Source organism: Prionailurus viverrinus, chromosome B2 (genome assembly GCF_022837055.1).
Source record: "Prionailurus viverrinus isolate Anna chromosome B2, UM_Priviv_1.0, whole genome shotgun sequence".
NCBI lineage: Eukaryota > Metazoa > Chordata > Mammalia > Carnivora > Felidae > Prionailurus > Prionailurus viverrinus.
The window spans coordinates 49,914,609-49,940,073 of record NC_062565.1 but is presented as its reverse complement, the minus strand read 5'-3'; the positions used below and the strand labels follow the sequence as shown (position 1 = coordinate 49,940,073).

The window sequence follows — 25,465 nt, the reverse complement described above, 5'->3', positions numbered from 1 at the left end:
ATGGACCCATTGCATTGATGATGTAAGGTTAACATGTGAATATTTACCTCTGTTGCAGGACAACACCCTGCAGACTTTGCTGGAACATCTGCAAGGGAGAAAATGTGCCATGAATCCATAGAAAATTCAAGGCCTGGGCACTGCCAGTAAAGTTTAGGAGTTGTTTGGTCAGGTAAGATGCATGTTATTTCAGAAGCTGTGTTTGATAAGGTGCAAGCTTGTTCAAAACCTAAGAACATAATGGAGATACAAACCTTTTTAGGGATTTTAGGGGTTTATAGGTCTTTTATTCAATCAGGAAGCTGATGCCCTTGCTTGGATACAAGCTCTAGCGCCTGACCCTTCAGAAGATATAGCAGACTGAGTTAATAGAAAGAGTGGCCACCACAGTGCCTGGGTGGGATGGTGTCTTTCCAAGGAAGCGAGACTGCTCTTGAAATACAGTGACTTGATTAATGCAGTAACAATATGTCCTGTATGTTCTAAACAATGCACAAGGCAACTGTTGAAATGGTCTGGGTTGTCCACTAGAGTTCCCAACTGGTGAGGGATTGGCAGATTGATCATGTTGGTCCCCTGCCCACCCTGTGAGTGAGGATTTTAAATATGCCTTGGCTTGTGTGGACAAACTATCCAAGCTATCTCTTGCCACTGTGCAAACCAGGCTGCCACTATTAGAGGATGGGTACCCTCATTGAATAGATAGCAATCAGAGGTCACATTCCAAAGGTCCTGATGTACAAGACTGGGAAAAAGAACAAGACTTCCAATGGAGGTTCTATCTTCCCTATAACCAGCAATCAGGAGGGTTGCAGAAAGGACAAATGGGATATTAAAGTAGCAGATTAAATTACTAACATGTACAACCCCCTTGGCCTGGTGGATTAAAGTACTGTTATAGGCTTTAATACATTTGAACGATCAACAAGTAGGGCTTTTCACCCCATATGCCAGATTTCAGATCCCTGGTAAGGCACCCAATACCATAAAGGCATGAAAGCCATGGAAAACAGCCATTGCCCTGAGTCTTACCTTGGATCAAGGTGCTATGCTGTTGAGAACAGCAAGCCCCATCATGCGTGGGAAAGGCATAATCTACTAGAATTTGCATGGGATGTCCTGCTGGTATGGATGAGTTACTTCACACCCATGGGTGAGGGGGGACTACTCAGTCTCACTGGGATTCAGTTGTTCTGCTGCAAATTGGGCCTGTTGAAATGTACTATGTCAGGAATGGAGCACACACCATTGGAGGAGGAGAGAAAGTGGGGGTCCTGTTTTGACATATTCCACCCCCCGTCTATCTCCTCATGTCTGACAGGCTGCCTTCTCCAGCCAACATGTATGGTATGTACAACGAGGGCAGGTTCCTAAAGCTGCCAACTTCCCCCTCCTCAAGGCCAGGTGGTCATGCTCTATTTTCCACTGGTACTCTTTCTCTACCTCTTTCTCTTCCTTTCATTACTTTCTCTCTTTCTTCCTTTTTTGTTTACAACTTCTTTGAACTTGTGATCTTCCAGTGTTTGAAGAAATTGAGAAAAATTACAAATGTAGTAATAACTTAAGAGTACTTCAGGGTAAGCCATGATTATGAAGTATTTTAGTTTTTCTAGAAGTAGAGAAAAGTTTTTTATGTTTAATTTTTCTTTAGCTTTGGACTTGAAACTGATGCTGAGGGCAGGCAAAGTGTCTTAAAAGGAAGGGGAAAGGTCTCCAAAGAGACTAGAACTGGAGTAGCTCTCTTTCTCACTGTGCTAGATTCACTCATTATTATTCAAGATGAGAATTTCAAGTTCATTGCAATAAAGAAAGCACATACATTTTTTTTTCTTCCCTTTTCTCTCTGGATATGAGAATTCCTGTGGTAAGCATCACTGTGGCAAGCCATCAACTAGTCAAGAGGGTATAGACAGTCTGGTTAACCACATAGCTTGCTAAGACACAAGCTAGACAGAGCCTAGAGAGGAGTGGGCTTGTGGGAGGTGCCTTGGCAGTGACACAGAGATAAAGGCTAGCTTATCTGGGACACTGAGGAGCTTTATGGATACTTTACTCAGCAACAATAGCTATTAAAGGACAAAAGTTAAAACTTTTTAAGTTTAACTTTTTTTTACTATAATGTGTACTCCTCTGTCATTTCAGAAACTTTAACAAATAACCTGAAACCCTTTGATTTAAAAAAAATTTTTTTAATATTTATTATTTTTGAGAGAGAGAGAGAGAGAGAGAGACAGAGCACAAGTGGGGAAGGGGGAGAGAGAGAGGAAACAGAATCTGAAGTAGGCTCCAGGCCCCCAGATGTCAGCACAGAGCCCGATGTGGGGCTCCAACTCACGAGCTGTGAGATCATGACCTGAGCCGAAGTTGGATGCTTAACCGACTGAGTCACCCAGGCGCCCCTTTGTTAAAGAAATATTAAACAGAGGCCTAAGCCCAGTTGTAGATACTGTATTCCTGATAGAAAAATATAATTTATAAAATAAAGTACAACCTGCAAATATCTTTATTCTTTTCTAAAATTTGGCCTTGGGCAGGATGCCTGAGTGGCTCAGTTGGTTGAGTGTCTGACTCTTGGTTTCAGCTCAGGTCATGATCCAAGGGTCATGGGATTGAGCCCTGCATTAGGCTCCATGTGTAGCCTGCTTGAGATTCTCTCTCTCCCACACTTTGCCCCTCCCCACATCCCCGCTCCTGCTCTCTCTCTCTTTAAAAAAAAAATTGCCCTTAGACAAAATTGTTTGCTAATCATGGGCATAATGAAATGGTAGACTGAATGCATGGTTTTCAAATATAGATACAATTTCTTGGGCACTGGGTGCTCAGTTGGTTAAGCATCTGACTCTTGGTTTTGGCTTAAGTTACGATCTCACAGTTTGTGGGACTGAGTCCTGCATTGAGCTCTGCGTTGACAGTGCAGAGCCTGCTTAGGATTCTCTCTGTCCATCTCTCTCTGCCTCTCCCCTACTCGCATGTGCACACAGACACTCTGTCTCTTGCTCTCTCTCAAAGTAAAAAATAAACTAAAAAATATATATAAATATAATTTCTTATAACATAGATTCTGTTAAAATTTTAGCAACAGGTAATTTGAGGGTATATTCTCTGGCAATTGGCTTCTTTCATGTTAGCATGATGTTTTTAAGATTCATTTATATTGTTGTGTGTTAGTGGTTTGCTCCTTTTTATTGTTGGATATGCTAATATTTACTTATTCCTACACCAGTTAATGGGCATTGAGTTGTTTATAGTGTTGGCTATTATGACTAAAAATTTTACATTTAGGTCTTTCTGTGGACATACTTTTTCATTTTTCTTGGGTAACAACCACCTAGGAGTAGGATTGTTGGGGCTTATGATAAATGTGTTTTTAACTGCTAAAGTATTTTCCTTTTGTTTTAAATATTTATTTATTTTTGGAAGAGCACAAGTGGGGGAGGGGAAGAGAGAGGAGGACAGAGGATCTGGGCTATGTGCTGACAGGCCTGACGGCAGCAAGCCTGATGTGGGGCTCGAAATCATGAACTGTGAGATCATGAGCCGAAGTCAGATGCTCAACCGACTGAGTCTCCAGGTGCCCCTTACTGCTAAACTATTTTCTAAAGTGATTGTGTCACTTTGCATTCCTGCCAGAAACATGTGAGAGTTCCAGTTGCTCCCACATTCTTGTCAGCACTTGGTATTGTCAGTTTTTAAATTTTAGTCACTCTAGTGGGTAAGGGCATCTCAACATGCTTTTAATTTGCATGTCACACTATATTGATTTAAATATTGTGACACCAAAGAGTTCTGTGCTTTCAGAGGTGTTACTGCTTACAGGGGCTTGCATGCATGAGTGGCCAATCCCATGTACCAGCAGTTCCATTTTAGATAATTCTTTGTCAGAAAAGTTGATTTTTCGGCTTTTATGTCAACTTGTCCCAGTCTTGTGAGGGTTCCTTTGAGCCTCTTCACAGAATATATGGCATCTTGTCATGTGTCCTTCAGTGAGCAATCTGGTTCTGGTTTCATCCTTTATAAGTACAAGTCTGCCTTTCGCCTTTGTCTTTCTCCTGGTAGACTGGCATTAATCTTTACCCTGAACCCACCCCAGGTGATACAGGGTTTTGCTGGCTTCCATGTTTGTGCCACAGTCACTCCACCATAGTCCTATATTGAAAGCTTCAGTCACTCATCTTTGATTCTCCTTACTGAAATGGTGCTATTCACAATGCCCAGTTACTCTGATTGATCTGCTCCGTTAAAAAAAAAAAAAAAAAATCTTGGGATGGAGGTCTGAATAATAGGGTCCTGGCCAGCTGAGGTCAGATAATAGGGATTGGAAATATAAATTTGAATGCTATCTTTATAAAGATGATGGCTGATGTCACAGATCTTAGGAACATGTCCATATTTAGGGCACAAGACAAAGAAATGAAATTGGCATGGAGACAGAAGAAATTAATAGGGAGATGAGGTAGAATGTCACAGAAAAAAATCCAAGAGAGAGTTTTAGGAAGGAGAGGGTGTTCAGTAGGGTTAATGCTGCACCGAGGCTTAGAAGGAGAGAACGGAGAAGATGCTGCTGAATTTGAAATTGGGAGATTATTCGAGACTTTAGAAATTGCAGTGTCAGCAAAGCAGTACAGTCAGAAGCCAGAATTCATAGGATCAGGTAATGAGAAAGTGGAGGGAACAAGGGCAGACATGTCTTTAAATATGCATGGCAGACATAAAGATACCTGCATCGGAGTCATCCTTTCCTTCTTTCAATAGGGGACAAAGTGGACATCTTTCTGTCCTTTAGATTCTAACTGCCTTTGCCTGAGGAACCTTATTCTCCTGAACTCTTTCCTCCATTTTCAACCTCTGGTCATTTTCTCTGTTTATTTCTCAAGAATCTTCAGTCTTCAAAAAGCAAAACCATAAAAACTACAAATAAGTCACGGGTTCCCATGGTTACTACTCTATCACTTTTCTTTTTATAGCCATGCTACTTCAAAAAGACCCTTTTCTTGTGTTTCCACTTCTTCCCCTTCCATCCTTTCCTCAGTCTCTTCTAATATGATTTTGGCTGCCACCACACCAAAGATACCTCTCCTTCTAGGGCTCAATGACTTAGTTTTTCATATCTAATGATGCTTTTCAGATCATAACTTAATTGACGTTTCTTGGCACTTGATTCTGTTGACTACTTCCTCATCTTTAAGTTCTCAATTCTGTGGGCTTCTCTCTTTGATTTTGCCTTTGTACATCTTGGGTTGCTCTCCTTCATGGACATCAGGTCCAGTTTTCAGCTGTTGGGTCCTTTCACTCTGTAACTTCTCTTCTAGAAACACCAATGAAAACACGGCCTCTGGTAATCATTTACATGCTCATGCTGTGCTTCAGATGCAACTGCTTTTGCCTGAGGGGCTTTGCTGTCCAAATTCCTCAAGCTCCGACCTTTGCTGAACTCATTTCTCCATTTTCCCACTGGACATTCTATGTACACGTCCCACAGATATCTCAGACCCAATATACTCAAAGTTAATCCACTGCTCCCATTGGCTCTTAACCTAATATTCTTCTTTCTTCCATTGCTTTTCTTACTGAAGGACATTACCACCCACCCCAATAACCAAGTCACAAATCTGGACCCACCCTGTCTTTCTCCACTCCTGCTTATTTCTCCCCAGCTTCCCCATCAAATCCTACTGATTTTATCCTTAATGTTTCTCAAATTCACCCCTTCTCTCCATTTCCACAGCCACTACTTATTTTCTCCTTCAGGAAAACCATATCTTTTCAATTACTTCTTCCATACTGTTCATTTACTCACTTGATTTCATTCTTTAAACATATTCTGCAACTATGTTTTACATACAGAGTACCATTAAAGGATGTAGTATCAGCTTCTAGTCAAGTGTTCTATTCTATCTTGCACACTTACTCTTGCCTGCTTCCTCACTAAAGCACATATTAGGAGTCTAAACCTTAATGTTTCTTTCCCCCACTCCCACCCCACCCACCCCTCAAACTGGCTACCCTGCACATTATGAAATTCATCACTCTCCAGGCTGGATTAGAGTCAGATATGTCAATCAGAGATTAAGTTATATCTCAGTAAAGTGCAGGTGGAATGGAAAAATTAATAGTCACTGGTGACTAAATGTGAGTCATGTACCCAACTCCAACAATCGTCAACACCTGTTCCCTCACCCCCTCTAAACCCTATAATCAGTTTACTGTCTGTTGCCTTTATGTCATTATTTCCCTTTCTACCAAGCTTAAATCCCACGGCCAATTATTACAGTCACTCCTTTTGCACATGACCTTAGTCCCTTGCCTCTCTCACTTGGTCGTATTCAACTGGTAAAACCCCACCCACAGTTGAATTCAAGTCTCCATTTATTCTGTACTTGAACTTACACTGCTGAATGTGGGTGGAGAAAAATCTGCAATATTGCTGACTAATCTCACTTTTAATTTATGAACGGTAACCTCAAATGGGTCTGTAATGCTGCCCAAACATCTGTTTGCTACCCTCTCTTCTACGTGGCTATTTTGTGTTTTCTCTTATCTCCTGGTGCCAGTTACCAATTAATTGCCTCTCTTTTCCAAGTCTACCTTGATTGATATATTCCTCAAATCTCCAATACCTCCTCTACTGTCTTCCCTCTTGGTAGATAACCTTGCCTCTTATTTTATTCAGAAAAAAAAAGCAATCAGAAGAGAATTTCTTAAGCCCTATACATATAACTGCCGACCTGCCTACTCTATTATTCCAGATGACCTGACCGTAATCCAGACTAAGACTGACTGCTCTCTTTATTCACTGGCTTTTGTTCTCTCACCCCTACTCAGGCTCATAGCTCTAGAATTTTTCCCTCCAAATGTCCCTTTGTAGTTCTTGCTTTATTCAAAGTTCTATAGATCCCTTCCAAAGGGTAATGCCACTTTGTAAGATTCAATTAATTGAATGCAACTTAACATATTGTTGTATAATTATTTGATGTCATTATGACCAATGCTGTCGTATTACTAAATCATTGTAGTGTTTTTTTTCTCAATTAAAAAATAAGGTCATTATTGCTTCTTTGATATCCCATAGCATTACCTCCAAAAATGGGGTAATGGTTGTACTGACTTTTTATACAATGGTACATGATTCAAATTCAAGACAAAGATTTCAGTTGGGCACAAGCAGGACTTCTTGCTTTTTGGAAGTAATGAATCATTCACTGGATTGTGATATTTCTGTATATGAAGTTCTTTAATGTTACCTGATTTCCTACAAGAAGTCAAACCACAGTCTGGCAGCCAAGACCTTTGTAAATACTTGTTTTTTATTCCTTTCTATTTCCCTAAAATTATTGGTAATAAAATCCTTTAAACAAAACAAAACTAATGTTATACTTTTTGCTTATGCAGAATATCATTTTCTCTTTATCTTTTGACAGAGAGACAGACTAGAAGGTCATTCAAACTTTCTTCCAGCATAAGCTTTGATAATAATTCTTGTAATCATCCAATAAGATTCAGCCAACGCCCTACTTCTCCAGGAGGGCACTGGGCAGATAAAGGTGAATGAGCCTGGGGCGCCTGGGTGGCTCAGTTGGTTAAACTCCAACTCTGGATTTCAGCTCAGACCATGATCTTGCGGTTTGTGAGATGAAGCCTGGAGTGGGGGAGCCTGCCTGGGATTCTCTCTCCTCTCTCTCTGCCCCTGCTCTGCTCTCTCTCTCTTTCTCTCAAAAATGATAAATAAACGTTAAAAAAGGTGAATGAGCCAGACTTTTTACCTTTGTCTTCCCAAGTAAATAGCACAGGATCAACAACACAGGTATCCTCAATAAATGTTAGTTTAGGACCAAATCTTCATTGTCATTGATGTCACCATAACAATCACCTACATTTGGCACACATCTGGGCATGTTTAAACCACTGTGCACTGTTACTCTTTCCAGGAACTCATGACAGTAACCTACCTGTAGCATTCCAGCATGCAACCTTTGATATGAGCCTTTTAAGGCTGCTTGCTTTTAACCACAGATAAATATGAACTTCCCCTACATCACCATCAATGAGCTACATGCACTGAAAATTAATTTTGTCACCTCTGCTGTAAATTGCACACCTGGTGAGATCTGATGCTTGAGAATGTGAGGAAGCCTGAGGGCAACCACCCTTGAAGTGTCCAGGCCTGTCTTGTTAGTAGTGATAGCACTATCCTTTCTTATTGCCTGTTTGTGACAGGCTCTGAACTTCTGAACCTGGGTTCTAAATGTGCCTTTGTAGTCTAAGAAACAGGAAACACCTGTACCATGACCCTGCTCACTGGTTCCCTCTCTCTCCTTTTCCCTCCCTCCCTCCTCCTTCTCTGTATCCTAAGCCTTTGATTACTTTTATCACTTCCTTTTCCAGCTTTTCTGAAACTTTCCCAAGCACAGCTCAAATTCTTCATCCTGGGTGAAGATTTTCTTGGCCATCCCATCCAAAAGCGAAGTGCCTTTATTTGGAAAGTCTTTGACACTTATAATCTGTCCCACTAATTTAGTCTATATCCTGCCCCAAGACCTCAATTCTTTCTTCACGCTTAGCCTTCATCTCTACTCTACCCGACCCTATCAGACTACAGGTTCTTTGAGGATGGGAATCTCATTGTTCATCTTTGACTATCTCTATAGCCCCTACAATGATGTTTTGCTCCAAATAAGTGCGCAACACAATTGGGACAGTAAAATACTTGATCCATATTACTTTTTTTTTTTTTTTTTATCAGTAGACTCCCCATCCATCATGGTGCTTGAAGTCACAACCCTGAGATTAAGAGTCATATGATCGGGGCGCCTGGGTGGCGCAGTCGGTTAAGCGTCCGACTTCAGCCAGGTCACGATCTCGCACTCTGTGAGTTCGAGCCCCGCGTCAGGCTCTGGGCTGATGGCTCAGAGCCTGGAGCCTGTTTCCGATTCTGTGTCTCCCTCTCTTTCTGCCCCTCCCCCGTTCATGCTCTGTCTCTCTCTGTCCCAAAAATAAATAAACGTTAAAAAAGAGTCATATGATCTACTGACTGAGCCAGTCAGGCACCCCTCGTATTGCTTTTGATCCATGGTTCTGTGCATCACAGTTGTTACATCTGGGAAAAAAGTGTCAACTGTGTTTGGTGACGCAGGTTTGCCTTCATGGAGAATAACCAAGAAAAGCTGTTCAGACGAAGAGGCCAACTGCTCTCTGCCTCTTTGTAAGCTCTACTTCACCACTGCCACTCTGAGATGCCTCCATTTGGTTCCAGCCCTTGTTGCCTGGGCCCCTCTGTGTGCCTGTCTTATTCACCTCTCTCCCCACCAAGACATAATAGCACAAGAGGTCCAAGGTTTGGATCTCAAGGATGGATATTCCCCATGAATGTGAAGGGAAGAGCCACTGTTTTGCTGCCCAACAGAGAGCCCAGGGTTTGAAGTGTGAGGGTAGGAATGAACAAAAGCAAATATAAGAATGTTTCTTAGATAATCTGTCATTCCTTCAGCACAGTCCATTTGAGGTTCTCAGGGACTAAGCCTTGGAACTTTAAGGAATGAAGTGCTATATTCACATAGGCCCTTTCCAATTTCAATCTATACCATATTTTATGTTTAGCTCTGAGTAACTTGGCTAGGGACTGTGTGCTTTAAGACTCTGAGTGAGAAAATTTGGAAAAACAATTAGTTGCTGAGCTGCTTTTCTACAAAAGCAATGGGCTTGGAGCTTGCTAAGTTATGTCTGAATGGGTTCATTTGACTGATAGGGTGACTGAGGCTCAGAGAGCTTAAGTAGTTTACCTGAACTCATACAGCGAAATAAAGATAGATCTGGGCTAAAACTAATCAGTCAGGGCTGTTTGTCCTTTAAGCCCTAGCGCACAGTGCTCAGGGTTTATAAACTTTTCTAGAGCCTAAAAAATGTTTGAGATGTGAAAAAGGGAATTACCTGGCTCCAAAATGCCAACTGGTATCTGGAAACTGATACCAGAAAAATGAAGTTAAATTATATGCTTTCTTTAAAAAAAAAAATTATGTCTTTTTACAGATTCAAGTATCATGTCAATCAATCACATTTTATCAACTTAAATAATTATATATAAATTATGCTTGGTTGGATACAGATGAATTTTTATGGTTGGGTCTCGTGTGTGGTGAGCCTTCAAAAGGAAGAATGCCCAAGACTTAGGAAAGTTGTAAAATGGACCTATCTATGCACCCTAACCTCTGAAGAAGCTGTATCTTTTGCCCTTTTTGAAGAACTTTTACTTCAGACAAACAAAAAGTGAGCAAGAGGGAGAAGAAGGAGAAGGAGAAGTAGGGAAAGGGGAGGGAAGGAGAGAAATAAGGGGAGGAGAAAGAAGAGGGAGTGGTAGGCATGATCTCCTTTAGGGAGATGGTCTTATATTTCTTTTTTACTGCCATACATGCTTTGTTCAAAAACAGGCGCAGATTAAGCATCTAACAAATACTCCAAAGAATGAGAAAATTCATCAAACTGGTAAAAAAAAAATTGTTACATTAAATATCCCATCCTCCTATTGGAGTTTGATAGGGGCTGAGTAGAGGGCAGCATGCATGCTACAGACTGACCTCCAAATGGGACCCACATCCAAGCAGAAGGGAGAAGACGGGCCTTTGCAGAAGAGGAAAACCACCCCAGCAACAAGACCAAACATACAGCGGCACACGTTGACTTAGCTCTCTCTCAGTTTGGTCCATATACTCCATCACGAAGTTTGTGGGGGGCTCAGGATTTTCTGTTGACCACTTCTATATATAGTATAGCCAGTTGCCCAGCAAATATAAAAATAAATGCAGTAACAAGTCATTTAAGTTTATTGAGCCTTTTCCACACCCTAGGCACTATCACCATGCTAAGAGTGTAACAAACATTATTAACAACATCCAGAATTACTAAAGCTGAAGCTAGGTGTTGACCAGTGTTGTCAAAAGCCAGTTCATGCTCATTATCATATGCTCCACTGCCTCTGGCTTTTGGGGAGTGAGAAAAGGCTTTTTTTGCTCCATTCGCTGATGCCTGGGTGCCCACTATTTGATCATTCTTTTGGACTAATAGGGAAATGATGAAAATGTGGGAGGAGTGCATTAATATCTGTCACTGATATCTTAGTATGGATTAGAACCCCCTTTAAAGGCAGCTGAGAGAAGGGTAGAGAGAAAATAGAAAGGGAGCTTTGTTGGGAGAGTAAAACAAAACAAACATGGGAAGAGCCTCCATTTGTTTCACGTTCTATAAGCCAGTTAGGATTTTAAATATTCTTCCCATTGCTCCCCAAATCATTGGATCTATCCTGAAAATGTCAACTCTTTGAAGGTTACATTTCTTCATCCAACTTCTTCTTGCATCAGAAATGGCACACTGATCCCTTTGAAACCTCATGTCTTGATGTGTTTTCCCATTGGAAATATGGTCACAGTCAGCACAGGAATTGCAGCTGGAGTCTGTTGATAAAGCAGCAGTAGAAAGTGATCAGTAAATCAAGGAAAATTAGCTTTCATCTCATTCACGATTTTGTCCAGGGCAGGTCTGCTGTGCATCTATAAGACAGGGCTTCTTGGTGGACACTGAACATTTTTCAGAGACCAAGACATTCTCAACAGATACCTCTGAAAAGTAGGTATTCCTTCCAACATGAAGTTTAGCCTAGTGCACTGTGGTAACTGGTGAGAGTATCAGTCAAATTTGGAGGTAAGGTAGGCTGGAGAGACCCCTTTGAGACTTAGGAATGTGGGAAGCATGGATTTCCCCAGGTGTCTTGAGACTAGGTTCCAAGTAGGATCTCTGCCTTCCCGCAGGGAATAACTTTTTTTTTTTTTTTTTTTTTTTTTTTGCCAGCAGTTGTGGGCATGGCCTTTCAACAATACAGCCTGAAGAGGAAGGTTAACAGGAAGGTTGGCTAGGCTCATAGCTCAAGTGTCTATGGCATTTCTTGACCTTTAAGATGGATGAAGGATGGTTGTGAGGATTAAATGTGGTAACCTAAGGAGCACCCTTGGCACTTGTCTGGCATATAGAAAGGGCATGTATGTGTGGGACTTTTTTACTTCATCTTTCCACTTGTCCTTCCTGGTGTAGTCATAATGCTTTTATACCTGAAGAAAACTTGCTTGCAAGGTCGGGCATGGAATGGAAACTGGAGAAAAAAGAAAGGAGGAGGAAATGTTTCTATATGTCAAATGTTGCTGAGGGGTGTGGGATAAGATGAAGACAGAAATGGCCATGGAATTTGGCAACATGGAAGTCATTGGCAACAGGAGCCGTTTTGGGGAAATGATGGGAGTGAAAGCTTGATTAGAGTAGGTGATGTAATATTAAAAATCTTTTCCAGTGTGAGAGGTGGAAAACTATTACTACTTTCTTAGCATTCCAATTTGTGATATTTTGATATTTAAAATCTTCTGAACCCAATTCACTCCTGTTTCCCCACGCCCATAACTTGTTTTTTGATCTTGCTGAATTTTTCATTTCAGACACCACAAGGCTGAGCAAGTGATGGAGATGTGGCAGTGATGACCTTAATTTGATCAAGATAAACAGTCCGTTTGGCTCGTTTATGCCTCAAAGTAGACTTACTGAGACTTCGGCACGAAGACCTCCTTGTTAGTGGTTTGCAGCTCAAGATACATGGCTGTGGTCTTCATTCCAGGAACCTGATACGACAATGTAAAATGGATGAAAGCATATGCTTAGCGCAGTGTTGCTTTGTGTGGGTGAGATATTTTTCCAGATGTTTTGAATATGAGGCTTTGTTTTTAGAGTGAACTATTTGCTAGATTTTTAGGTTTTTTTTCCAGCTCCCGTGGGTCCTTTCCTTACTGTTTCTTTCCTTGGGGATATAGCCACAAGGGGGCGCAATGGGCCACAACCAGGGTGGTCTGGATTTTTGTTGTTGGCTGTTGTTTGTTTCTATTTTTGTTCCTGTGAGGATCCAGGCTTCAAACACTGACTCTTTCTTAGAGCCATTTTCATAAAATTTCATATATTCCATTCATTATACTATTTCATATCACATCTTGCCTTTTGGCTAAGATCAAGTGCATTATACTATTTTGTTAAACATGAAATGACTTATCTAAATGACCAAACAACCATTGTTTTTGAAGATTCCAATTTACAGATCATAAAGGTTCTAGTATTTAAAAAAGAAATAGATGTTCATTAAACATCTGAAATTACAAGAAAACATTAAAATTATCCATCCCCCAGGACCCAGAGTAATTCCTGTTAGTATTTTTATGTATTTCCTTCCTGTGTTTTATTTATTTTTTAATTATTTTAAATTAATTTTAATCTTTATTTTTGAGAGAGAGAGAGACAGTGTGAGTTGGGGAGGCGCAGAGACAGAGGGAGACAAAGAATCCAAAAAAGGCTCCAGGCTCTGAGCCGTCAGCACAGAGCCCTACGCAAGGCTGGAACTCATGAACCACGAGATCATGACCTGAGCCAAAGCTGGACGCTTAACTGAATGAGCCACCCAGGTGCCCCCCTTCCTGTTTTTTAATGTCTTCTTTCAAATAGTTGAGGTATTTTCTCTCTCATCTTTACATTTAGTCCAGCATTTAATAACTTTTCAAAATGTATGTTTATTTATTTATTTATTTAAAAAAATTAAATATATATACTTTTTATTTTATTTTTTATTTTTTTTGAATTTACATCCAAATTAGTTAGCATATAGTGCAACAATGACTTCAGGAGTAGATTCCTTAGTGCCCCTTACCCATTTAGCCCATCCCCTCTCCCACAACCCCTCCAGTAACCTTCAGTTTGTTCTCCATATTTATGAGTCTCTTCTGGTTTGTCCCCCTCCCTGTTTTTATATTATTTTTGTTTCCCTTCCCTTATGTTCATCTGTTTTGTCTCTTAAAGTCCTCATATGAGTGAAGTCATATGATTTTTGTCTTTCTCTGACTGACTAATTTCACTTAACATAATGCCCTCCAGTTCCGTCCACATAGTTGCAAATGGCAAGATTTCATTCCTTTTGATTGCTGAGTAATACTCCATTGTATATATATACCACATCTTCTTTATCCAATCATCCATCGATGGACATTTGGGCTCTTTCCATACTTTGGCTATTGTTGATAGTGCTGCTATGAACATGGGCGTGCATGTGTCCCTTCAAAACAGCACACCTGTATCTCGTGGATAAATGCCTAATAGTGCAATTGCTGGGTCGTAGGATAGTTCTATTTTTAGTTTTTTGAGGAAAATCCATACTGTTTTCCAGAGTGGTTGCACCAACTTGCATTCCCACCAACAGTGCAAAAGAGATCCTCTTTCTCTGCATCCTCGCCAACATCTGTTGTTGCCTGAGTTGTTAATGTTAGCCATTCTGACAGTGTAAGGTGGTATCTCATTGTGGTTTTGATTAGTATTTCCCTGATGATGAGTGATGTTGAGCATTTTTTCATGTGTTAGTTGGCCATCTGGATGTCTTCTTTGGAGAAGTGTCTATTCATGTCTTTTGCCCATTTCTTCACTGGATTATTTGTTTTTTGGGTGTTGAGTTTGATAAGTTCTTTATAGATGTTGCATACTAACCCTTTATCTGATATGTCATTTACAAATATCTTCTCCCATTCTGTCAGTTGCCTTTTAGTTTTGCTGATTGTTTCCTTCACTGTGCAGAAGATTTTATTTTGATGAGGTCCCAGTAGTTCATTTTTGCTTTGGTTTCCCTTGCCTCTGGAGACGTGTTGAGTAAGAAGTTGCTGCGGCCAAGGTCAAAGAGGTTTTTGCCTGCTTTCTCCTTGAGGATTTTGATGGATTCCTGCCTTACATTTAGGTCTTTCATCCATTTTGAGTTTATTTTTGTGTATGGTGTAAGAAAGTGGTCCAGGTTCATTCTTCTATATGTCACTGTCCAGTTTTCCCAGCACCACTTGCTGAAGAGACTGTCTTTATTCCATTGGATATTCTTTCCTGCTTTGTCAAAGATTAGTTGGCCATATATTTGTGGGTCCATTTCTGGGTTCTTTATTCTGTTCCATTGATCTGAGTGTCTGTTCTTGTGCCAGTACCATACTGTCTTGATGATTACAGCTTTGTAGTATAGCTTGAAGTCTGGGATTGTGATGCCTCATGCTTTGGTTTTCTTTTTCAAGATTTTTTTTAGCTATTTGGGGTCTTTTCTGGTTGCATACAAATTTTAGGATTATTTGTTCTAGCTCTGTGAAGAATGCTGGTGTTACATTGATAGGGATTGCACTGAATATGTAGGTTGCTTTGGGTAGTATTGACATTTTAACAATATTTGTTCTTCCTATCCAGGAGCATGGAATCTTTTCCCATTTTTTTGTGTCTTCTTCAATTTCTTTCATAAGCTTTCTATAGTTTTCAGCGTATAGATTTTTCACCTCTTTGGTTAGATTTATTCCTAGGCATTTCATGGTTTTTGGTGCAACTGTAAATGGGATCGATTCCTTGATTTCTCTTTCTGTTGCTTCATTGTTGCTGTATAGGAATGCAACCAATTTCTGTGCATTGATTTTATATCCTGCAATTTTGCTGAATTCATGAATCAATTCTAGCAGTTTTTTGGTGGAATCTTTTGGGTTTTCCATGTAGAGTATCATGTCATCTGTGAAGAGTGAAAGTTTGACCTTCTCCTGGCCGATTTGGATGCCTTTTATTTTTTTGTGTTGTCTGAGTGCAGAGGCTAAGACTTCCAATCTTTGAATAACAGTGAATGTTGAATAACAGTGGCAAGAGTGGACATCCCTGTCTTGTTCCTGACCTTAGGCGGAAAGCTGTCAGTTTTTCCCCATTGAGGATGATATTAGCATTGGGTCATTCATATATGGCTTTTATGATCTTGAGATATGCTCCTTCTGTCCCTACCTTCTTGAGGGTTTTTATCAAGAAAAGATGCTGTATTTTGTCAAATGCTTTCTCTGCATCTATTGAGAGGATCATATGGTTCTTGTCCTTTCTTTTATTGATGTGATGAATCACGTTAATTGTTTTGCCGATATTGAACCAGCCCTGCATCCCAGGTATAAATTCCACTTGGTCGTGGTGAATAATTTTTTAATGTATTGTTGGAGCTGGTTGGCTAATATCTTGTTGAGTATTTTCGCATCCATGTTCAACAGGGAAATTGGTCTATAGTTCTCCTTTTTAGTAGCGTCTCTGTCTGGTTTTGGAATCAAGGTAATGCTGGCTTCATAGAAAGAGTTTAGAAGTTTTCCTTCCATTTCTATTTTTTGGAACAGCTTCAAGAGAATAGGTGTTAACTCTTCCTGAAATGTTTGGTAGAATTCCCCTGGAAAGCCACCTGGCCCTGGACTCTTGTTTTTTGGTGGATTTTTGATTCCTAATTCAATTTCCTTACTGGTTATGGGTCTGTTCAAATTTTCTGTTTCTTCCTGTTTCACTTTTGGTAGTCTATATGTTTCTAGGAATTTGTCCATTTCTTCCAGATTGCCCTTTTTATTGGCCTGTAATTGCTCATAATGTTCTCTTCTTATTGTTTTTATTTCTGCTGTGTTGGTTGTGATCTCTCCTCTTTCATTCTTGATTTTATTTATTTGGGTCCTTTCCTTTTTCTTTTTGATCAAACTGGCTAGTGGTTTATCAATTTTGTTAATTCTCTCAAAGAACCAGCTTCTGGTTTCATTGATCTGTTCTACTGTTTTTTTGGTTTCAATAGCATTGATTTCTGCTCTAATCTTTATTATTTCCTGTCTTCTGCTGGTTTTGGGTTTTATTTGCTGTTCTTTTTCCAGCTCTTTAACGTGTAAGGTTCAGTTGTGTATCTGAGATATTTCTTCCTTCTTTAGGAAGGCCTGGATGCTATATACTTTCCGCTTATGACCGCCTTTGCTGTGTCCAAGAGGTTTTGGATTGTGGTGTTATCATTTTCATTGGCTTCTATGTACTTTTTAATTTCTTCTTTAACTTCTTGGTTAGCCCATTCATTCTTTAGGAGGATGTTCTTCAGTCTCCAAGTATTTGTTACCTTTCCAAATTTTTCTTGTGGTTGATTTTGAGTTTCATAGCGTTGTGGTCTGAAAATATACACAGTATGATCTCGATCTTTTTGTACTTACTTAGGGCTGATTTGTGTCCCAGTATATGGTCTATTCTGGAGAACATTCCATGTGCACTGGAGAAGAATGTATATTCTGCTGCTTTAAGATGAAATGTTCTGAATATATCTGTTAAGTCCATCTGGTCCACTGTGTCATTCAAAGCCATTGTTTCCTTGTTGATTTTTTGATTAGATGATTTGTCCATCGCTGTGAGTGGGGTGTTGAAGTCTCCTACTCTTATGGTATTGCTATCGATGAGTTTCTTTATGTTTGTGATTAATTGATTTTTATATTTGAGTGCTTCCACACTTGGCGCATAAATGTTTACAATTGTAAGGTCTTCTTGGTGGATAGAACCCTTGATTATGGTATAATTCCCTTCTGCATCTCTTGATACAGTCTTTATTTTAAAGTCTAGATTGTCTGATATAATATGGCTACTCTGGCTTTCTTTTGATGACCATTAGCATGACAGATGGTTCTCCATCCCCTTATTTTCAATCTGAAGGTGTCTTTAGGTCTAAAGTGGGTCTCTTGTAAACAGCATATAGATGGATCTTGTTTACTTATCCTTTTTTTTACCCTATGTCTTTTGATTGGAGCATTGAGTCCGTTGACATTTAGAGTGAGTACTGAAAGATATGAATTTATTTCCATTATGATGCTTGTAGACTTGGAGTTTCTGGTGTTCTCTGGTCCTTTCTAATCTTTGTTGCTTTTGATATATATATATTATATATATATATGTATATATATATACATATATATATATAATATATATACACATTTTTTTTTTCATCTTTTCTCCTCTCAGAGAGTCCCCCTTAAAATTTCTTGCAGGGCTGGTTTAGTTGTCATAAACTCCTTTAATTTTTGTTTGTCTGGGAAACTGTTTATCTCTCCTATTTTGAATGACAGCCTTGTTGGATAAAGAATTCTTGGCTGCATATTTTTCTGATTCATCTCACTGAATATATCCCACCACTCATTTCTGGCCTGCCAAGTTTCTGGGGATAGGTCTGCTGCAAACCTGATCTGTCTTCCCTTGTAGGTTAGGGACTTTTTTTCCCTTGCTGCTTTCATGATTCTCTCCTTGCCTGAGTATTTTGTGAATTTGACTATGATATGCCTTGTTGACGGTCGGTTTTTGTTGAATCTAATGGGCATCCTCTGTGTTTCCTGGATTTTGATGCCTGTGTCTTTCCCTGGGTTAGGAAAGTTTTCCACTATGATTTGCTCACATAACCCTTCTACCCCTATTTCTCTCTCTTCCTCTTCTGGGACCCCTATGATTCTGATGTTCTTTTTTAATAAGTCACTGATTTCTCTAATTCTTAAATTGTGCTCTTTTGCTTTCACCTCCCTCTTTTTTTCTGCTTCATTATTCTCTATAAGTTTGTCCTCTACATCACTGATTCTCTGTTCTGCTTCATCCATCCTTGCCGCCGCTGCATCCATCCATGGTTACAGCTCAGTTATAGCATTTTTAATTTCATTCTGGCTGTTTTTTTACTTTTATCTCTGCAGAAAGGGATTCTAATATATTTTCAACTCCAGCTAGTATTCTTATTATCATGATTCTAAATTCTGGTTCAGACATCTTGCTTGTATCTGTGTTGGTTAAATCCCTGGCTGTCATTTCTTCGTGCTCTTTCTTTTGGGGTGAATTCCTTCATATTGTCATTTTGAAGGGAGAAAAGGAATTAATGAGGTACAGAAATTAAAATTAAAAAAATTAAAATTAAAAAAAATTAAAATTAAAAAATTAAAAACACACACATACAAAAAAAATTGAATAAATGATGCTAGATCCTAGGTGTGTTTTGGTCGGGGTGTTGAAAGTGGTTCGACAGATTAGAGAAGAAAAGGGGGGGAGAAAAAAAAGGGAAATCATTTGAGAATATGAAAAAATCAATACACTGAAGTAGACTAAAATGAGATGATGGGAGTAAAGAATTTGAAAAAATACACACAAAGGAAAGAATATAGTAGAAAAAAACTAAAGAAAAATAGTTTTAATAAAAATTAAAAATAAATATTAATTTTTTCTTTTTCTGTATTCAAGAAAAATAAAAGAAATGAAAAAGAGAAAAAAGATTAACAAAAAAGAAAAAGAAAAAAGGAAATAGTTTGAAAATTTGAAAAAGTGAATACACTGTAGTAGACTAAAAAAAAATGATTGAAGTAAAATAGAATTTGAAAAAATTTACATAAAAGCAAAAAATATAGTAAAAAAGAAAAATATTTTCAATAGAAATTGAAAGTAAAAATGAAGTTTTTCTCTTTCTGCATTCAAGAAAAAGAAAAGAAATGAAAAAGAGCAAAAAAGAAAAAGAAACAAGGAAACTCTTTGAAAATTTGAAAAGGTGAATACACTGAAGCAGACTAAAATAAAATGATGGAAGTAAAATAGAATTTGAAAAAATTTACACAAAAGTAAAACATATAGTAATAAAAAATACAGAAAAATATTTTTAATAATAATTGAAAATAAAAATGAATTTTTCTCTTTCTGTATTCAAGAAAAAGAAGTATAAAGAGAACAAAAAAAAAGAAATAAAGAAAATTGAATAGATGGACTTGCTAACAGATTGAAGTAGGACTGAAATTGCTTCATTTTCCCCTAGAAGTCAGACTATGTCGCTCATTATAGTCCATAAATTAAGCTGGCGGTGAGATTTGTGTTCTTGAAGAGCTAAGTTGGCCCAGTTGGGCGGGGCTCAGTGTAACGGCTCCGCTCTCCACTAGATGGCGCTGCTAGCCTACTGTGGTGGATTGTTACGCGCTCGTAGGTGCGTATGCGCATGCGCGGGAGAGGTGAAAATGGCCTCCTCCACTACAGTCTGTTCTCCCGGATCAGCAATCGGGCACCCGTCCTGTCTTCAGCTTTCGTCTACTCCCCGCTTTTTCACTCTCTGTGACCAAGCTCCAGGCAGTACCTCTCTCCCAAGTTTTGTCTCAGATGCGGCTGTTTTCCCCGGCCCCTTACCTCTGAAGGACTGTGGCTTTGACCCATTCTGCCCCTCTGTGGCAGGGTGTCACCAAGCAATGGCTGAATGAGCAATGGCTGAATGTCGGCTGTACCCAGGAACACTTGCTGGACCTTGCTGCTGCCGGCGCCCCAAGGCTACGGCCAGGTGCCAGCCCACCCCCCAGAAAGATCACGAGATAGTGTAGAAGCAGCGTTTCAGGGATTATGGAAAATCACAACACACATCTGGCACCAGGCTCCACCCTTAACGACCTTGTTCTGCACCAGCGAATGTGGCCGTTTTCTGGGGTCTCCTGGGACCAGGTGGCTTCAACAGTCTCCACCAAATGTCCTTCCAGCATTGGAACCACTTTTCCCCATGTGGCCTGAGAACCTCCCAGACCCCACTCTATTCCTGGGGATTCGCCCTTCCCACCAGAACACAGCAGGTATGGAGCTGCGGAGTTGCTACCCTTGTTTACAGTCTCAGTGGAATGTAAACCCTCTCCTTTGTCTTTTCTCCTTTCTCCCTTTTTAGTTTAGTCCCTGCGGCTGTTTCCAATTTTCCACTTTCTCTCCAGCTGCTTTTGGGGAGGGTTGCTTTTCCCATATTCTACCTCCCTCCGCAGTCTCCTTCCTCTCTCCGCTTGCAAAAGCACCTCCCTTCCTGTGCCTTCTCACTCCCCAAGTTCACCCCCACATGCCACATGCCTGCTGAATTCTGTGGTTCAGCTTGTGCAGATTGTTGTTTTAATCCTCCAATCAGTTTTCTAGGTGTGTAGGATGGTTTAGTGTTGGTCTGGCTGTATTTCATGGACCGAGACACACACAAAACTTCCATGCTGTTCCACCATCTTGGATCCTCCCCCTAAAAATATTTTAGAGAGAGACAGTGTGAGCAGGGTAGGGATGGGTGGGGTGGGGTGGGCAGAGTATCCAAAGTGGGTTCTGTGCTGACAGCAGTGAGCTGGATGTGGGGCTGGAACTCTGAGATCATGACCTGAGCCGAAGTCCCATGCCTAACCAACTGAGCCACCCAGGGCCCCTCCCATTATCTTTTAAAAACTTTTCATCGTGAAATGCATCATCTATGCAAAAGAATGAATAAACTATATGTGTACAATTGAAAAAATTAAATAAAAACAAACAAAATCCAAACACCTGAAACTGCACTACCAAGTTCAGCAGTGAAATATTGCCAGGAATCAGAGCTGTCAGCACAGGGCCTGATGTGGGACTCAAACCACAAACTGAGATCATGAGATCATGTGAGATCATGACCTGAAGTCTGGTGCCTAACCAACTGAGCCACCCAGGCACCCCTCTGTCTTTTTAAAATTGTTGTATCACACTTATGTGATCTGTGAGATCTGTAAGATCATGACCTGAAGTCTGGCGCTTAACCAACTGAGCCACCCAGGCACCCCTCTCTCTTGCTTTTTAAAATTGTTGTATCACACTTACGTTTGCATCCTTAAATGATATATCGCTCAGTTTTGAAAAACCAAGGGGCAAACACAAATCTAACTGGTGAGAGGCAACATCCCCACTGTTGTGGGAGGCTCCCAGAAGCTGTGGAATCCTTGATCTTGGTCATGGTCCACCTTCAGCTTTCCTGAGAGGTTGCAAGAACACCTGGGGAAGGCAGGAATGAGACGTGGGAAGTTCTGAGAGTTGTGGGGGTAGGACCAGGGAAGCAGAGCTGGCTAGATGCCCCGGAATCCAGTGCAGAGTTGTATTTGAGATGCTTGTGCTCATTGAGGGGTCTCATTTCCCAGACCCTTACAATCCATGAAATAGGAGACTGGGTTCTTGAATCTCCACCTGGAGGAGACATGCATGGTGACCAGGAACATTTCACTTGGAGGGTTATGTGATGTTTTAGTCCACTTGGGCTGCCATAATGAGATACCAGAGACTACATGGCTTATAAGCAACAGAAACTTATTTCTCAGTTCTGGAGGCCTTCATCATTTTGCTGTGTCCTCACATGGCAGGAAGGGTGAGGGAGATCTCTGGGGGCCCTCATGGCCTACTTACTTCCCAAAGGAGGTACCTTACCTCCCCATCTCCATATACCATCACACTGGGGATGAGGTTTCAACATATGAATTTTGGGGGAACACAAACATTCAATCTACAGTGTGTGAGTGAGAATAAACTTCTGTTCCACCATAAGCATTCTGGATGGGCTCCTCTGCTATTTAGCCTACCTTAACTGGTAGTACAGATACTCCGTGTCCAGCAAAAAGATACTCAAGGTGAGCAAGCTGCTCTGTATTTTCTGTTTCTGAGACTACCATCCCCAATCTCCAGTTTGCAAAGGTAGAGCAAAACAGACCTTTTAGTGGCAGGGAGATAAGCATCTTAAACTAATCCAGTGAGCAAGGCAAGGAGACACAATGCATACACGCCCAGCCCAACTCCCGCAGTGCCTGGCCTACCGGCCTACCTCTGGGCTTTGCTCTGGCTGTCTCCTTTGGCACCCTGCAGGGGGCCTTCCAGCCCAAGAGCATGAACCTGAGCTGCCACCACTGGCACGACTGGGGCCAGTGCTAAGTGGGCTTCACGGGCTTCCCCAAAAGGGGACAAAGATCCCCAACCATTTCCGACCACCTTTAAGGAAACCAGGGAAGTGGCATGCCACACACGAGGTTTACATGATCCTGAAACACCAGGAAAAGATGAAGGGTGACCCCCCACAAGCTTGACTTTCAGAACAACCTCTTGCCCTGCCTTCCCTGGGTGGATGGGGCCCTGCACCCTCGGCAGGAACTCTCCCACCCCACCACCTCCCTCTTCACTGCGGCTGGTGCCATCTACTCTGCAGCCAACCCTTTCACCGCAGCTCCCAGGGCCCAGGGAAGCTTTCTGAGCCCCAGCACCCACATTGATCCCTTTGGGCATCCCACAAGCTTTGCCTCATTGGCTGCCCTAACAGGGCCTTTAGAGGCCTGGGCACCCTCACATTCAACTCCAGCATCATCTTTGCCCAGAAAGAAAGCCCAGGGCCCCCACCAACCTTCGCCTCCCCGCCAGACCCATGGGGCCACCCTCCACCAAACTTCGCCTCCCCCCCAGACCCATGGGGCCGCCTGCACCACAGTCCTCTGGCCTTTCCTGCTTGGGTCTGGCCCCCTGAGGCTGCCTGGACACCAGGCTCACACAAGGAGCAGCCTGTGAAGCAGAGAGACCCCTCTATCACCAAGGAGGAGGAAGACAGGGACCTCCCCTTCTCAGGGCCCCAGCTCGGAGTTTCTCCTGCTACTCCCAAGGCCCGGGCTGGCGAGGAAGGGGCCAGGCCGCCAAGGAATCAGTGCGGGTAAAGGAAGAACGGAAGGAGGAGTCCGCCGCTGCCACCATCAGGCCTCAGGGCCTTCACCTGCTGTTTGAGAGGCCCCAGCCACCCCGCCTCTCTGGGCCCTTGTCCCCCAGAGTGCTGTGGTGGCTTCCTGGATCCAACCTGGTTGGCAAGCGCCCCTCACCTTGCTAGGCCACCCCGCTTCTATGAGGCTGGCGAGGAGCTGACTGGACCAGGGGCCATGGCTGCCGCCCACCTCTACATTCTGGAGCCTGCCCACCCCCTGCTATACGGCCGCTTGGCTCCACCACTGCCACCTACTGCGGCCCTGGGAACCCCTCACCTTCTCAGCAAGACCCCCCCAGGAGCCCTTTTGGGGACACCACCTCCACTTGTGCTGGCCCTCCACCTAGGGCCCCTGGCCCAGCCCAGGCTAACAGGTAAGCAAAGGGGAGGGACAGGGGCAAAGCTCCATCCCCCTTTCCTTTTGACAAGGTCCTAGAGCTGAGGTTTCAAGCCAGGGCTAGAGGGCAGAGGTCATGACCTCATCAGCCACCTCTGAGGTCATGGAACCTGGGAGCAGCAGCCCCAACCCCCACAGGATCAAGCATCAGATGGACCTTGGAGTCACTGGAAAGGCAGAAGTCACAAGCCTCTAGAGTGGTGTGCGTGTGTGTGTGTCTGTGTGTGCGCGCGTGTGCATACACATGAGAGATGAGAATGGGAGTCATTTCAGAAGTCATAGTTCATGATCTCCTGAGGTACACCATCACCCCCTTCTGAGGGTCCCTAGACCCTTGGCCTGCCTCCCCAAGGGCTCACTAAGCCAGAGGCCAAAGCGCCCCCACCCTCCCACCCCTTCACCTACCACCCAAGTTCTCATGCTCTCTCAGGACTGGGGGAGGAGAGGCCAATGGAAGGGGGGTTCCATGTATATATTTATCTCCCCTTCCACATAGCCCCCCTATACCTTTTGTACATTTTTACAGTGGTGCCCCTCCTAATAATCCCCCTTCCTGTTTAATTAAATCCTCAGATTAGTAAATATATATGTATGAAATATAGATATATGATATCTATCTATATGAAATATAGATATGAAATATCTATATAAAACATATCTATGTGAAATATCTATATGAAATATTTCTATAATATATATATGACATATATCTGTATGAAATATGTATGTATGAAATATATGTATGAAAATATATGTATGGAATATATGTATGAAAATACATGTATGAGATATATATGAAAATATATGTATGAAATATATAATGTAATCATAAAAGTTATTTAGCAAATATGAAAAATCATTTTTTATTTTCCAGCTTTCAATATATTCATGTTTGAGGTGTGTTTCATAGATATATATGGCTGAGCTCATTTTTAAAACCCAATTTGAGAATTTCTAAATGACGTCAGCCATATGGCCAAATGAGACATTCATTACTCATATCCCACACTCAACTAAAACAATTTAGCATCCATCCATGTACAAAAGTGACTTCGTGGGAGCCATGGGATTCAGCGCCATATACCAAGGGACCCAAGAAGAGTCTCACCCACTAATACGGCAGGTATTACACATGAATACTTTTGTTGATGTGCTGTGTGATGTTGATTTGTGAATATTGAACCAATCTTTCATCCCAAGAATAAATCCCACCTGATCATGGTGAATGATCTTTTTAATACATTGTTACATGTGGTTTGCTAATATTTTATTGAGGATTTTTGCATTTTTGTTCTTTGGGGATATTGGCCTGTAGTTTTCTTTTTTTGTGTGTGTGGTGTCATTTTGTGGTTTTGGTATCAGGGTAATGCTGGCCTCGTAGAACATATTTGGAAGCCTTCCTTCCTCTTCCATGTTTTTTGTAATAGTTTGAGAAGACTAGGTATTAACTCCTCTTTATTTTTTTAAGTTTTATTTTATTTATTTTGAGAGAGAGAGGGAGAGCAGGGGAGGGGCAAAGAGAGAGGGAAAGAGAGAATCCCAAGTAGGCTCTGCACAGTCAGCACAGAGCCACCTGTGGGGCTCGAACTCATGAACCGTGAGATTATGACCTGAGCTGAAATCAAAAGTCGGATGCTTAACTGACTGAGCCACTCAGGCGCCCCTCTACCAGACATTTAAAGAGGAGTTAA

At 41.4% G+C, this 25,465-nt stretch overlaps 1 pseudogene; it reads left to right on the top strand.

The window, feature by feature from the left end:
* The first annotated feature begins 4,518 nt into the window (after positions 1 to 4,518).
* On the top strand, positions 4,519 to 23,755 carry LOC125166446 (probable fibrosin-1; annotated as a pseudogene).
* The last annotated feature ends 1,710 nt before the right edge of the window (positions 23,756 to 25,465 follow it).